This window comes from Macrobrachium rosenbergii, chromosome 12, assembly GCF_040412425.1.
Source record: "Macrobrachium rosenbergii isolate ZJJX-2024 chromosome 12, ASM4041242v1, whole genome shotgun sequence".
NCBI lineage: Eukaryota > Metazoa > Arthropoda > Malacostraca > Decapoda > Palaemonidae > Macrobrachium > Macrobrachium rosenbergii.
The window spans coordinates 43104240-43120639 of record NC_089752.1 but is presented as its reverse complement, the minus strand read 5'-3'; the positions used below and the strand labels follow the sequence as shown (position 1 = coordinate 43120639).

The window sequence follows — 16400 nt, the reverse complement described above, 5'->3', positions numbered from 1 at the left end:
TCATGAAAGCTTGCTCAGAGCCGTAAGCCTACAATCAGGTGTCAGTAAACTATCCAGTAAGAAAAAAAAGTATATTCATATAATTTAAACGAAATTTGCCTCAGTATATTATCATTTCAGTAGATGAAACTGTTAAAACTTTGTTCTTTTTTTTCATTATCTTTAGTTTATCCTATTTTGTTATTCATTTTAGTATCCCCATCAGGGTTTTAAGTTTTCTTCCTCCACATTATTTTGAGTTACTATTCCTGCTTTGATCCTTGGCCTGTTTTTTCTCAGGGTCCTGTTTTTGGTTTCCTTCGAGAACTCCGAGGTGTATTCGGAGTCCCTGTGCCCTACTACGAGATTCAGAGGCGTCGTGCACGGTTTTTTTTATTTGACTCCTTATCAAAGAATCGGATGAAGGTGAAAGTTGGCATATGAATATTTCACAACCATACATTTTATTTTCTAACATCATCTTGTACCTATGACTTATAGTTTTAGCTGATCATAGAAGAACACACCACTTTCTGTAGTCAGAGACATTAAAAAGTCATTCATGGCTTAGAAGACAGTAATGACGTTTACCTGTGACGTTACAAATGGCTCCACCCTCTAAGCTACGTCATAATTCAGGATAATACTGAAATATCTCATGAAGTTTAAGAATTGAATTACTGACGATGAAAATACATTTCTCAAGTAGTTGCAAAAGATGCTAAATGATCACCAATGATCAAATAAATAAACCTAAAGGCTAAAATTATACATTCTGCTACTATTACTACCACTATTGCTGTATTTCCACGGCAGCATAGATGCCCCGCCCACATCAGAATCTTTCAGCTATTCATAAAGACTTTGCAAATGTTTCTTTATTGTGTAATGGGTCCTGGCCTCCCAGAATTCCGGGTTTTCATTTGAGAAATGTATAAAGTAATTTTCCAAGTTAAATATGCAGTATTGCAAATGAGGGAACAAACTCATGCATTCAGGGAAGGAGTCCTGTCAAAGAAGCAGTGACTGAAATGTCGTAAGTTTTGGTAAGTTTTCAGCAGTTCTCATCCAGGCAAATAAATGAAAGTTCATACTGTTATAGCCTTGGACATCACATATTCGATTTATTATCTATATGTAACTATGTTTTACTTTATTGTAATAAAAATCATCATTTCTATTGGCGATGGAGCTGAGCATTATTACCCTTATGAAACAGTACTATATGGCACAAACCTGAGAAAGAACGTGCGAGCGAATGTTTTGTTTTATTTTTTGGTATTTAGAGTTTCGTTATTCATTTCGTTTTTCATTTTAAATTTTTCTTTTAGCCTTTTATCTTATTTCATTTTACTTATCCTTAATTCATGGGTGACAGGGCATGACAATGGGTAGACATGCCAGTTCCAGTCACCCTCAAGCATATATAATTACCGATTATCGATTATCGTAGGAAACGTAGCTGACCTGAGGAAATCAGCGATGACTCTGAGGGGGAACAAGGGTTGCCATCGTTCCCTTTTTCCTCTATCATTGTTACTATTGGTGTGGGTATATCTTAAAAATATTTCAAATGAAATGTATTTTACTTTTACTCTGTGTATTTGTAATTCCCTTTAAATGTACAAATGAAACACCAAAACTATTCATAATCTATTTACAAATCACAATCATCATCACTATCAAGGAAAAGATCATCATCATCCTCATCATCACTGACTAAATTAATGATGACTGGATCCACGTAAGTCTCCCGGATGTTGTCCAATTCCCAGTACTCCTCCTCAAAATGACGTGATTGTCTAACTGCTCCTGCCCACACTTCCGGGGTAGCAGAAAGCCTTGCCTCCTCCAACCTGGCCTGCAAGTCAGACCGCGTAAATCGACGGAGCGATGAACGCACTTGCCTCTTCATATGACCCCACACCTGTTCAATGGCGTTGAGCTCTGGGTGAGCGGGTGCCAAGCGCACAACTTCGTGGCCCCACTCCCGGATGATGTTATCCACCACATATCTCCTTTCCGGACGATTCTTTTGGCAAACGAGCAACAGCTCAGATTTTGTGGCCAAAGGTGGGAACGATATCCTACGCTGCTCCAGCCACCTGTCGAGAAAAGTTAATTAATCATTATTAGAGTGGAAATAGACCATAGAATGCTAATTTACATACCGTTATTACTGTATCATTAAACTATGATTTGATATTGTTTCCATCAAGAATAATTTACTGACTTCACACAGTTAATAGAATATTGAATCATATGAAATTTCCAGTCAAGTCATTAACTTTAATGCGTGTGTATACGTATTTCATGATGTCTATATATATATATATATATATATATATATATATATATATATATATATATATATATATATATATATATATATATATATATATTGTGATTTATTGTAATTACCTTACGAGATCCGCCTTTCTGTTTGCTGACGTAGGGCATCGACTCTCCTCGGTTAGTGTGCTGTGATATGGTGCATTATCTAGCACAAGAACCGATGGCTCCGGGAGGGACGGTAGAAGCTGTGTCGTAAGCCACTGTTCGAACAATTTGGCATTCATTTCGCCATGATAATCTCCTTGATTGACTTAGCGGGGTAGCACAGATACGAGCCTTCAATGAAGCCTTCATTGGTGCCAGCAGCTACCACCACAAATCGTTCACCTTCTCCTGGAGGGACCTGACGGCTGTAAGAGGGACTGGTGATATCCTGCGTGGTGTCTGCCCATTCCCTGCTATGGGTCATTCTAGTGGTGAACCAAGTTTCATCAACGTACACCACCTTCCTTCCGTCCTCCTGAGGCGTCGTAGATCCCGTAGAGCATTAATTCGGCGGCAAATTATATCCAGAGACTCCTTCCTCACATACATTTTCCGTTGTGTAGTTTTATACTTGAATCCCAGAGAATGCAGGAGGCGGATTACTGAACTCGGTGATGTCCTTTCTGAGATAATGCCAGCTGTTTTAAGGTCCATTGTTAGAGAGCCAACTGTAAAATACTCCTTCTCATCAAACTTTCTGTGGATAAAGCGACGAATCGCACCAACAGTAAAGTTATCAAAGGCGGATGGTGCTGATGAAACTGGTGTTACTGACGATGGTGAATGACATGAACTGGAGGTACGGAGGCTGACTTTGGCCCTTACTGCCCCTGCAGTCATGCCCAAAACTTGTCCAACGCGGTCATAAGGCCTTAAAGGACAGAAAAGAATATATATAATATATATATATATATATATATATATATATATATATATATATATATATATATATATATATATATATATATATATATATATATATATATATATATATATATATATTAAAGCAATTATACATTGATTATGGAAAACAACAAATCTTAAATCAGATGGTCCATTGCTGTACTGATAACTTGAATACATTACTGGTTGTATTTAGCTTTCCCAAAAATCTTCTCAGAACAATAATAATTCTATAAAGACTGAACAATCCTTTTACACTCTCTCTCTCTCTCTCTCTCTCTCTCTCTCTCTCTCTCTCTCTCTCTCTCTCTCTCTCTCTCTATTGCTTTCTCTCTTCACTACATAATGGGTACTCAATGGAAATGTTCACAATTCAAAAGGCATTGCAATAGTTATATTTTTTTCGCAAAATAAAAATCAGACTGGAAGTAATTACGTAATCTGGAAATCGATTTCTTACCTGTTCAAGGAGTAGTAAGTACTACCACGGTTTTTTCTCCCGTATACAAGGTTGCAAGCCGCAAGGCAAATGCAGTTTTGCAACCACGGGGACAATTCCAAATCTTATTAGCCATTCTTTGATCTTTTGACAGGTAAGGGTTTAAAGCTGACGAAACCAAGTGAATGAGTTTGTAAGGTTTATGGGCGGGACTAAATTCGTCATAGATTGTTTACTCTACCTACGTCATAAACGTTTGAGGATCCTTGCCACGTATATCCCTGGATACGGCATTGGCAAACCAATTTTACTTTATAAAAATGAAAACTATCGAATTTCATTACTAGATATATTTCTCGATATATTTGTATGGTTGTGAAATATTAATATGCCAACTTTCACCTTCATCTGATTCTTTGATAAGGAGTAAAATAAAAAAAACCGTGCACGACGCCTCTGAATCTCATAGTAGTTGGGCAGTCGAGTTCTGGCCTTCGTGTTGATACGACATTTTGGATTACAGCAAGTTCGCACCTGTATTCTGCAAATATTCGCTTTTCCCTCGCAGTGATATCTATATGCAACGCTGCTGCTTCATCTTGCTGTATCCTTGGGCCAGTATCTGCCTGGGGAACCTCGCTATGAGAAGGTATAAGTCTTTTACTTAATTTTGTTGACGGGGGAGAGACGTGGACCTTTTGTGTGGAGGTCGGACCTTTAGTCTGCAGGCTTTAAAGTATAGCAGGGAACACCTTCCCGCTTCTTTGATTCACGTTGGGCCTTTGGAGTGTTGTGGGGAACCCCCTTCCCGCCTTGCCTTACTCTGTTACGTCCCATTGAATCAACAGGCAGTTCCTCATATAAGGATTTTCGTGGAGATTAAAACTTAGTGGCCACTTTGTATTAGTTAGGGCATCTTAGTTTTAATTGTTGGGCTTCATTCTGGCCGTTATTTTCTCCTTTCTTTCGGGACCCCCTTATTTTTGAGGATGTATGTTTTTGGTTTCTTTAATTAATGGTGTGGGTTCTTTGCGCAAATTATTATTGTACTCAGTTTATTGTATGAATGCTATTCATATACTGATGTATTTGTAGTGGTTCCAGCAATCATTTCTATCTGTATTGTGTTTGTAAATATATTATATTATTTTTACTTTTGATATTTGTATCCCTCTCTGTTAATATTTGCACACTGACTGTTATCTCACCTATCGTGACCCTAACTTTGGAGAACACCTGTTGAAATTTATTGTTCTTCCGCAAACTCTAGTATATGTATGATAGCCCTTAGAGAAGGGTCTTCACAAGGAACAAGCACACAGGGTCCATTGACTTGAAATTCAAGCTTCCAAAGAATGTTGGTTTCAACCTCCCACCGCAGACCCCACACTGCAGCAGTACATGATCAGTGATTTTTCATCTCCCTAGGGGCGAACCCGCGACATCTTAGTAACATGCCACGACACTAACTGCTATACCAGCGGGCCAGCTATATATATTTTTTTCCGTCCGGGGAAAAAACCTCAAAGTGAATTTCACGGTGCTTGGCAAACTCAAAAGGAGCAGGATCACCATCAGCTTACACCCAAAACTTAACCTTGAAACAAATCGATCCTACGGAAATGAGAAAGCAGAACTATATTTCGCCTACAATAAAAGTTACCGAAATTAAATAGACTTGAATTGAAGAGAGAGAGAGAGAGAGAGAGAGAGAGAGAGAGAGAGAGAGAGAGAGAGAGAGAGATCAGCACTATAAGTTTACCTGTACTGGTTGTCAGTCAGCTTAGTTCATCAGTTTCCGAATAGGCTACGCCGCTTAACAATTTCTTTTCCCTCTATACGGGGAATAAAATTTGGACCTTTGTCTTTGGAAACATTATAACAACACTTGCTGGTTTCTTAATAGTTTTCTATGCAACGTTTTAAAAGCAATAATGAATACAATGTAAATGAATTTCATCAAAGTAACTGTATCAATAAAAGCAATAATATTTGTTTTTCATCTGAGCGTAATAAGACGACTAATTAGTAAACAGGTGTCACTCATTCAAATAGTGAAACATTTATATTACGTGAAATTCTAGAAAGAGGATATTAACCCCTTTCTCTTGCATACGGGAAAAAATTAATTAATAGTGCAAAACAGTTTTTCCACTTAGCTTGCAAATTTAGCAGCAAGCATTAACAGCCAACACAAGTTCCAGTAACAACCTGTCTTAGAATATGGAAGAAAAAACGTATTGTATAAAACGACAAACGAGTTTAAGGAGACATCTGCCAGTTTTGTAAGGAAACAAAAGTTACGTAATTGAAGCTCTATACGTATCTACATTTCCACCATACGCCGATTCCGTTTATTCGGAGGGTGGCTCCACTGTGCATGCAGTGGTGGAGCTTTCTGATTCTTATCAAGTTGACTGGAGGCCCAATGCCTTTCACTTGACCCCAGTGGCGTTATTACCTATTCACAGCTGAGCTGACTGGTAAGTGGCACTGGATTTTAAAATAACGAGTGATGTATTCGTTATTACATAAGACCGAGTGAATATACGAACATTTTTAACAATATAGAGAACGAAAACCACCCTTCTGTTTGTTAGATATTGTTTTCCAACAAAGAAGGGATTTTTTCCTTTTGTTGGAAAATTTATTTTTAAAAATAAAATTTCCAACAAAAGAAAAAATCCCTTTCTTTGCTGGAAAACAAATTTTTTTTATAAAAAGTAAAGAAATATGAGTTGTAATAAAATAAAGGAAAAAAATCGCCAAACTAAATAAAATAGTAATTCAACACCAAAAATCGAAAATTTTATATTTACAAGCTAGAGAACGAAACTGACGAATGTCCATAGTCATTTTAGACCGTACACTGAATATAAAATACAAAAGCCCCTGGTGGAAATAAAAAAATTAAAAGCATAAAACAAGATGAAAAATATTTGCTCACTTTTTATTCATTGAATGAAACGCATCGTGAATTGTTCTTTTAACTAAACGCCGTGGAAAAAAAAAAGAATTCAAGGGAAACTATCAGAAATAAATAGACTGACAACTGCAGACATAGCAACCGCTCTTAGTAACTGACCAGTTCATCAACACCTAACAAAACGAATATTTTCATCTTACAATCCATCCAGCGGAGCCCCACAGAGTGTCCTCCAAATTTAGGAGAATGGGCAATGATGGAGGCAGATCTCTGCAGAACCCTTCCGTTCCGCTCTGAGTGCAATAAAATGGATTTCCATGCAATATAACCAACATCATTCGCACTTTATGAAATTCCAGTTCAGTGTCAAAGGTACATGGCGATACGACCACAGTTGGCACTATTTTCATTACTAACGCAAATAGGATGAGAGTCGAGAACGCTATTTCCTTACTTCAGCGCGTTTCCTACCTAGTGTAAATTTTAATCGTTATCATGCTTCCTGGTGTTTGTGTTTATGCTGTACTGTACAAGACTGCATAAGAATAAGATGTGGTGATGTTCGGATAGGTAATGAAACTCTAAAAATATCAATATGAATTGCATAATTATCACAAAATTTAAAATCTCTCTCTCTCTCTCTCTCTCTCTCTCTCTCTCTCTCTCTCTCTCTCTCTCTCTTCTCTCATTTAAATGATGAAAACTAACCAGTGCACACTTTACTTAACAGCTGACAATGGGACCTATAAAATAAAGACAGAAAAACAAAGAAAGGAATAATAACTTTAAAATGCTCGAATTTATTAATAGTGATTTTGAATGGTAAGTTTTAGAAGTCCAGCAACGATGATCACATTATCAAATAATTTGCCCATAAAACATTACGGAATGAGACCTCATTCAATTAGCCACGCTATTAACCCCCTCCGATGTTCAACGTTTTTCGGTTTACGCCCTCTGGTTAATAAATGTATAAATGAAAACTTAATACAGACCCAAAATATGATCATGTCTAGAAAAAAAATAACATTTTAGTCCGTGAGCTAAGCTATTTTTGGCTAAAAAAAAACACACATCTAGCAAAAATAAAGCATTTCACTTTAATATGAAAATAAATTCTATGAAATACAACCGCAGCCTTTTCAACAAAAGTACAGCAACCCCCCCCCCCCCACACACACACACACAACATATATATAGGATAAAAAGTTGCGTTTTCTGGACCTTTGGGGAGGCAAAAGGAGGAATGGATAAAGAGAATACTGTGAAGAAGTCGATTAAGAGGGAGGGAGGGCGAAAACCCTATTTCTTATTCCAGTTAGCCATTTTCGACTCAGTAAACCCCGTATGAAGGGCGCGTTCGCTGAGGCAATTTTTTTACATCTGCAACTGCATTAGGCCCTAATTGTGAAGCATTGGAAATGCTTTTAAACCTGTAAAGATCCCTTAACATCAGCTCCAATCGGCATAAAGGTACCCATTAGCTTTCGGTCAAAAAGGCATTTGTATCAAAGTTCTTCATAATATTTAATCTATAGTACACACTGTTTTTTAGATTTCCTTTCATCTTATTTTTTGCATATTAGCTTCTACGCTCCAAATGATATGCTGGAAAGTCCTATCTATTTACATCTATTTGTTCCTTTTCATTCGTCAGCGTACAAAAGTATCTCCGACCTCACATTATCCCAATCTTAAGTATCCTGTGGTCCAAACCAATACATCGGGGTCGGGATTAAAGTTACAATTATATTTTCTAAATAGCATGAACAACAAAAAGTTATTGAGAACGAAAAAAATAAAAAAAAACACCAAAATTATCGACCAATAAACAAACTGGGTGTACAATCAAATAGAACCACTCAAAACACACATAAAATAAAGTATCATTAAAGATACAACATCAAGTTTCTCATCCAAAACTTTATGCTTATACTAAATCAAAAGCCCGAAACGCATTTACAACTCGTCTCAAGTTGCTGTCATCAACAGATTCTTTCCAGTCATACATATTCAAGCAAGACACTTCCCCAATAACTTTGCCACACAAAAGCTACTCATGGCCTTCTCTCAAACTCCGGTAAACGACTATTCATAATGTAGTAGAAGGGCCAGTATGCCTCGTTACTACAGCTAGTACTACTTTTACTAATACTAACTATGAGGAATCACAGTACATATATATGTCTATATATGTATATATATATATATATATATATATATATATATATATATATATATATATATATATATATATATATATATATATATATATATATATATGCTTAAAAATCACAGTAGATGCACGTGACTTCAGTGTATAAGCGAATCACACAGGAAAAAGACAGGCAGAAGTTCAGTAGTACCAAGCGCTTTCACGTTTATTGACGCATCGTCGGGGGCACGAATGGGACACAAATATAAAGAAGGTTACAAAGTAAACAAAAACAACAAGAATACCAGATGGTCAGTTGTCAAAGGGTATTAAACAGAAAGTTAATCCAGGATAATCCGGGATCGAGCTGTCAAACTGAACCTAAGACCAAACAAAAAGAAATACTAAAGTTTAGGCTTACAAAATCCAAAAACATGTATAACTTTAATACCAGATGGTTAATTGCCAGGGGTTAAAAAGAAAAGGTTAATCCACGGCAAATCCGGGATCGCGCGGTCACAAACTAATCCAAATATATACTTAACCATAAGGCAAACGGAATCTTACCCATTCAAATTGCAGAAACATGTATAAAAACAAATACTAATTTTGTTTATATTTATCAACAACTTTTTTAATTATTAAAGCATCAAGTTTAAATAAACCAAGACTTAAATTTAGAACACTTTCATTATTTGACTTAATAAAACAAGATTCGATGATATTCCTTTTAACTGTGTCATTGCATGGGACTAAAGGTCTTGCTTTACTCCAGTTAATAGGATGATCTAAATCTCTCATATGTACCAATAATGCATTCGATATATGGCTAGTTCTCACAGAATATTGGTGCTGTTTGATTCGTTGTGAAAGTGGTTTTCCAGTTTGTCCATAATATATTTTATCACAGTTTTTGGTACTGAACTTCTGCCTGTCTTTTCCTGTGGGATTTGCTTATATATATATATATATATATATATATATATATATATATATATATATATATATATATATATATATATATATTATATATTATATATATATATAATATATATAACATATATATATATATATATATATATATATATATATATATATATATATATATATATATATATATATATAAATATGTGTGTGTGTGTATGAACTGCATTGGAATACAGAATTTAGGCCAAAAGCCAAGCTCTGAAGCGTATCTAGTCATTCAGCGCTGGAAATAATGTTAAGGCTGAAATTTACGATTGAAAATAAACATGTACACGACGATGCACACTCATACCAACATACTGTATATTAATGCATTCTGATAAATACATTCACACAGATCAGTACACTGCAACAAATACATTTACTCAAATTAGTTAACAATCATGCATGCGCATAACTAAAATGAAAAGAAATACATAAATATAAAAATAAAATCTCAATAGCTAAATAGGTACAAGAGTAAAATTTATATCTGATTATACTGATTTATATCCTTTAAAAATTCCTTTGAGTTTAATAAGGCAGTTATCGTCTAAAATTTCAGTTATGTCACTGCCATTCAAATGACGTCTGCAATCCACCAGTATAAGCTCCACAGTAAGGCCGACCTGGGAAGAGATCCGATGTCTGACTAAGAAGGGAGGACACATCTGCTGACCTATAGTCGAGCCAAACGAAAGTGGCGCGTGAGAGAAGGTCTCCGTCCAATGCATCGTATCGACATCAAAAGATTTCGGACATCAGACCTTAAAGAGCGCTCAGTGAGGATACGAGCGAACAATCTGACCAGCTTATTACCTGCGGATTAACTGATTTAGCGTGTCAGACGAAAAAAAAAAATAATCTTGTTCTTGTCTGAGATATCTAAATCTTAACCACATGTCAAATAATTTGTCTTTTCATATAAATAAATACTACATTTACAATTAAAAGGTTCCCTCGAGTTTGAGCCAATATATTACGTCCAAATCTTTGGGTATGATGGCTGAAATATCATCAATATCACAGTACCATGTTACAGGAAAATGGAAAATCTTGGGGATGTACAGGCATTCGAAAAATTCCATATTTAATTTGAAAGAACAGGCGAAAGTGGGTTTCCCATTGCTATACCAAACGTTTGTTTAAAATATTCCTCATTGAAAATAAAGTTTATGCAATTCATCTTCAAGGTATTCCAATAGTGGTTAGACGACCGCAGAGATGGTACCCAAGATGAAAAAAGGGGGACGAGATTAGCAACCATGTTCCCTGAAAACTTGCTTAGAGCCACAAGGCTAAAAGTGAGGTGTCAGCAAACCCTCTGATAAGAAAACGCCTATATTCCTATCATTTAAACGAAATTTGCTTCGATATACGTTTTTTTTATGCGTAACAGGGTCCTCTGCGGGGAACAAGCTCAAAGTGAATTTCACGGTACCTGGCAAACTCAAAAAGAGCAGGATCACCATCAGCTTACACCCAAAACTAAACCTTGGAACAAATCGATACTACGGAAGTGAGAAAGCAGAACTAAATTTCGCCTATAGTAAAAGTTACTGAAATTCTATAGACTTGACTTTGAGAGAGAGAGAGAGAGAGAGAGAGAGAGAGAGAGAGAGAGAGAGAGAGAGAGAGAGAGAGATCAGTGCCGCCAGTTTACCCTGTGTTAGTTGTCAGTTAGCTTAGTTCATCCATTTCCGAATGGGTTATGCCGCTTAGAATGTTTCTCTCCCTTTCTGTATAAGGGATGAAATTTGGACCTTTGCCTTTGGAAATATTAGAACAACACTTCCTGATTACTTCATGGTTTCTGTGGCAACATTTCAAAAGCAACAATGATTTAAATGTAAATGGCTTTCATCAAATTGTTCCCATAGACAAAAATATATTTGTTTTCCATTTGAGCACAGTAAGACGACCAATCAGTTAACAGAAGTGTTACTCATTAAAACAGTAAAACACTTATTCTAAATGGAATTTCCAAAACAGGATATTAAAGCCCTTCTCTCTAATACGCAAAAAATATGTGGCTCGGATTAAACAATAATTGTAGGTCCCGTTGCTAAGTAACCAATTGGTTTTAGCCATTCTAATCCTTCGGGCCAGCCCTAGGAGAGCTGTTAATCAGCTCAGTGGTCTGGTAAAACTAAGGTATACTTAACTTAATACGCAAAAAATAAATAACCAAATAAACAATCAAGTAAAGAGATAAATTATTTTATTCATTCATTACAGTACCGCAAAAATAATTTTTCTAATAAAAATTCCCATAACACCCTGTCCCAGAATATGGAAGAAAACATTTATTTAGTAAAATGATTAATGCAACTGGAGCTATATACATATACACGTTATATACTTATTTACGCCGGACGCCAAAGCCTTTTAACAGGAGGGTGGCTCCATAAGGTTGGAGCGTTCCGAGTCTCACCATTTTTGATTGGTGGCCCCACGGTTGAGCTATATCGATATAGCTCAACCGTGGGTGGCCCCATGACCTTCCATTTGACCCCACTTGACGTCAGTATCTATTCACAGCAGGGTTGGCTATCAGGCGGAGCTGGGTCTCTAAATAACGAGTAGATAATTTGTTATTACACGTAGACCGACAGAATATAATCTTTAACGTAATACAGAACGAAAACCATCCTTCTCTTTGTTAAAAATTGTTCCTACCAAAGAAAGGGATTTTTCTTTGCTCTGCAAGAAATTATATTTCTAAGAATGTAAATAAGTATAATTTGAAATAAAATAAAGGACAAAAACCACTGTTTTCGCAAATCCAAAGAAAATGTTGATTCGAAACCAAATCTCAAAAATGTTAATTTTACAAACAACAAACGAAACTGATGAATTTTCAGAACCATTTCAGAGCGTATGCTTTTGGAATAAAAATTCTAAAAACATAAAACGAGATGTAAAAATATTTGCTGACTTTCATTTGTTGGAATGGAACACTGATGAACAATTCTTTTACAATATCGTGACAAAAATTCAAGGAAAACGATCATACATAAATAAGACTGACAACGGTCGACATTGTAATCCCTTTTAGCAGCTGATTCTGCATCTGATGAGTTCACCTTCGCCTAACAAAGCAAATGCTTTCATCTTGCAATATTACCTTGCAAGGATCTTCATCAAGCGGAGTCCCACTGTGTCCTCCAAATTTAGGGAAATGGGCAATGACGGAAGCAGATTTCTGACAGAACACTTCCAATCCCGCAATGTAACCAACATCTTTCGCACTTTAGGAAATTCCAGTCTACTGTTCCTTGTCAATGGTGCAGGGCGAAACTGCTACAATTAGCACTACTTCCATTACTAACGCAATTAAGATGAAAGTCGACAGTGTTATTTCCTTACTTCAGCGCCCTTCCTATTTAATATATATTTTAGCAGTTGTCCTACTTCCTAGTGTGTGTGTGTGTGTTCTTATGCTGAATAAGAAGAAATAATAATAAGAAGAGGTCATGTTCTTAGAGGAACTGATTCATCAAAATGAACAGTAATATGAATTGCATATTAAACACAAATTTTAAAATGTGATACAGTGATTTGGAATTTTATGTTTTAGAGCCCGAGCAGCGGTAATCACTTTATCAAATAACATGGCCATAAAACCTACGCAATGTGACTACATCTAATTACTCTCACCATTAACCGCATCCCATGTTCGACAATTTTCGGTTTACGCCCTGTTGTTAATAAATGTATAAAAGAAAAGATAATATACTGTAGGCCCCGAATAATGGTCATGTCTGGACAAAAAACCAAAACCATTTTTGTTTCGTGGGCAAAACTATTCTTGTCCCTAAAAAACACGTCTATTAAAAATGAAGAACTTCATTTTCATATAAAAAAAACTTTACTTAAATACAACGTGCCCTTTTCAACAAAGGCATATATAAAAATATATATATATATATAAATATATATATATATATATATATATATATATATATATATATATATATATATATATATATATATATATATATATATATATATATATATATATATATATATATATATATATATATATATATGTATATATATATATATATATATATGCATATGTATATATATATGTATATATATATATATATATATATATATATATATATATATATATATATATATATATATATATACATACATACAGTATATATATATATATATATATATATATATATATATATATATATATACATACATACATACATACATACATACATACATACATACATACATACATACATACATACATACATACATACAAAATATTGGTGTTTCTTGACCTCCAGGGAGGAAAACGGAGATATGAATAAAGGGAAGTCTCGAAAGAGGTCGATTAAGAGGGAGGGAAGAGGGACGAGATTCCTTTTTTCATTCCAATTAGCCTTTTTCGACCTGGCAGACCCTGTAAAAAGGGCGCGTTTGTGGAGGCAATTGAATTTATATCTACCAATGCACTACCTGTAAAATTCCATTTCCATCAGTTCCATTAAGAAAGGCAGTCATTTTAAATTTCTTCATAAAGTTTAATCTACAGTATACACTTTGTAGATTTGGTTTAATCTTTTCTTTTGACTAGGTTCCAAATGATATGGAGTTAAGTCCTCATCTATATTTACATAAATGTGTAACCAAAAATTATTTCAACAAACAAGATATATTCCACTTAAAATGCCTTCGTTGAACGCTTGTGGAAAAGACAGTTTATATACATGACCCCTTAGTATAAATCAAAATATTACTTTAAACAGTTATTCTATCAACCAGAGATCAAAATTACATTAATACAAAGACAAAATATAAACATAATATATACATTTTCCATTTCCATCACCATCGCACATGTAGCTGAAAGGTTACTCTTCCACCCTCCCGGAATCTAGCGGGACCAGAGTGGAAATATCAGTTGGGGTAGAGGCTGGGGAGTGGGGGGCTCCAGAGGACGAGCTTTTCGTGGACATGGCCATGGAAACAATAATTGTGAACTTTCTTTTCCTCTGTGACCATTAGTGGTAGTTCGGGGGCGGGCGGAGGAGGAGGTTGCTTCAACATCCCTTCCTTTCAATTTTGTATTACTGAGTCAATTTTAGAATCTTTGCCACTTGGAGTTATGTCAGGTACCAAATTAGGTTGTCTTAATCAGACAGGTGTCCATATGATCAGAGTTCTCAACCCTTCACCTATGCAATAGCCTCAGTATCATGGCTTTCCAAAGTGTTACGTGTAAATTCTCTTTCTTGACGGCAGACCCAATAAGCTTTCCATTGCTACCAGATTATTTTAGCTGTTTATCTATTTATATATTCATTTACTAAGTTTTTAGAAATTCATTCAATAAATCTATCGAGTGACTTATTGTTATTTCACATTAAATATATGCACTTATTATTGCTACAATTTAATTTACATAAGCAAAGGCTTCATTAGTAAATTCATGGCTTATTGCATCCTAATCATCAATAATAATAAATTACAAAGAACCACTGTACTCTTAAATAACGAAACCAAAAGAAGCACAACTAAATGAAAAGGCAACAGAAAAAGGACAAAACCAGAACCGTTCAGAAGCACATGAGGACATTACAGTGGCATTTCTTGAATGCTTTTATCGGAATGCTTTCAAAATCTGAGATCATCTGCCTCACCTGATTTCGCCCATTTTTAGTTGACTGAAGATGGCCTCCACAAGTGAACCCTGAACACTTCCTTTTTGTAATTGGAGGGATCTAAGGACCGAATGCAAAAATATATTAATATGCATTTCGTTCAAATGCGCCAACCACAATATGGTTTTCACGAGTATTTCCTTCCAAATATATTTGAACATTATGTGAACGTTTCACAACGTCCTTACACACACACACACACACACAGACAGACAGACAAAGAGTGTGTATGCATGCTGTGTGTGTGTGCATGTGTGTGCGAGAGAGGAGATGGATAGAGAGTATAAGAAGTGGTTGAAAAACTGAAAATAGAGAACTATATAGACAAAAACAAAAAAGAATAAATAGAAATAAATGCAGATACAACTCCAAATAAGTAAAAATATAAAAAAAACAATAGAAATATGTAAAAATATATGTAACGTATAAAATTTTAACTAGTAAATTAGCATTTACTAAAACTGGAAAGGTATGGCCAGATTTTAATACTTTTGCTGATGCTGGGTTTGACTAACTGTAACGCATGCTGGTTTTTTTATGGTAGTTTTCAGGAAACTCACTGAGTTTGAGGCGCCGCCTTGACTACGTCCGCACCCCAAGCCCTTGGTCAGCCGCAAACCTTTCCCTCGATGCAAAGTATTTATGCTTCCGAAGCCCTAAGATGAAGGACCAAAGGAGGTAGATATGTTTTGGATCCCAAGTTAACGTCTTAGGTTAATATCCTATTGAAGTAAACTGTATAATTATTGGCTGAATCGTGAAACAGGCCTCCGCAACCTCCCTCCACAGATCAACAACGAATATACCCCTAAGGTCAATCAGGTCAACTAAGGTCAATTGGAAACGGTTACAAAATCCGGTCCTCCGTCATTTTTATCGCTATAACTCTCTACAGCCTTTCGAACGCTGATTTATTTCTTTAACTATTTCTAATTTTCGTCCTGTCTCATGAAAATGAGTGGATAATTAAAATAAATTTAATATCATACCTCTATAATTTGCTTT

General features: G+C 35.4%; 1 pseudogene; it reads right to left on the bottom strand.

Annotated features, from left to right (window-relative positions):
• Positions 1-1625: 1625 nt before the first annotated feature.
• LOC136844001 (uncharacterized) lies at positions 1626-6922 on the bottom strand (annotated as a pseudogene).
• Between the last annotated feature and the right edge of the window lie 9478 nt (positions 6923-16400).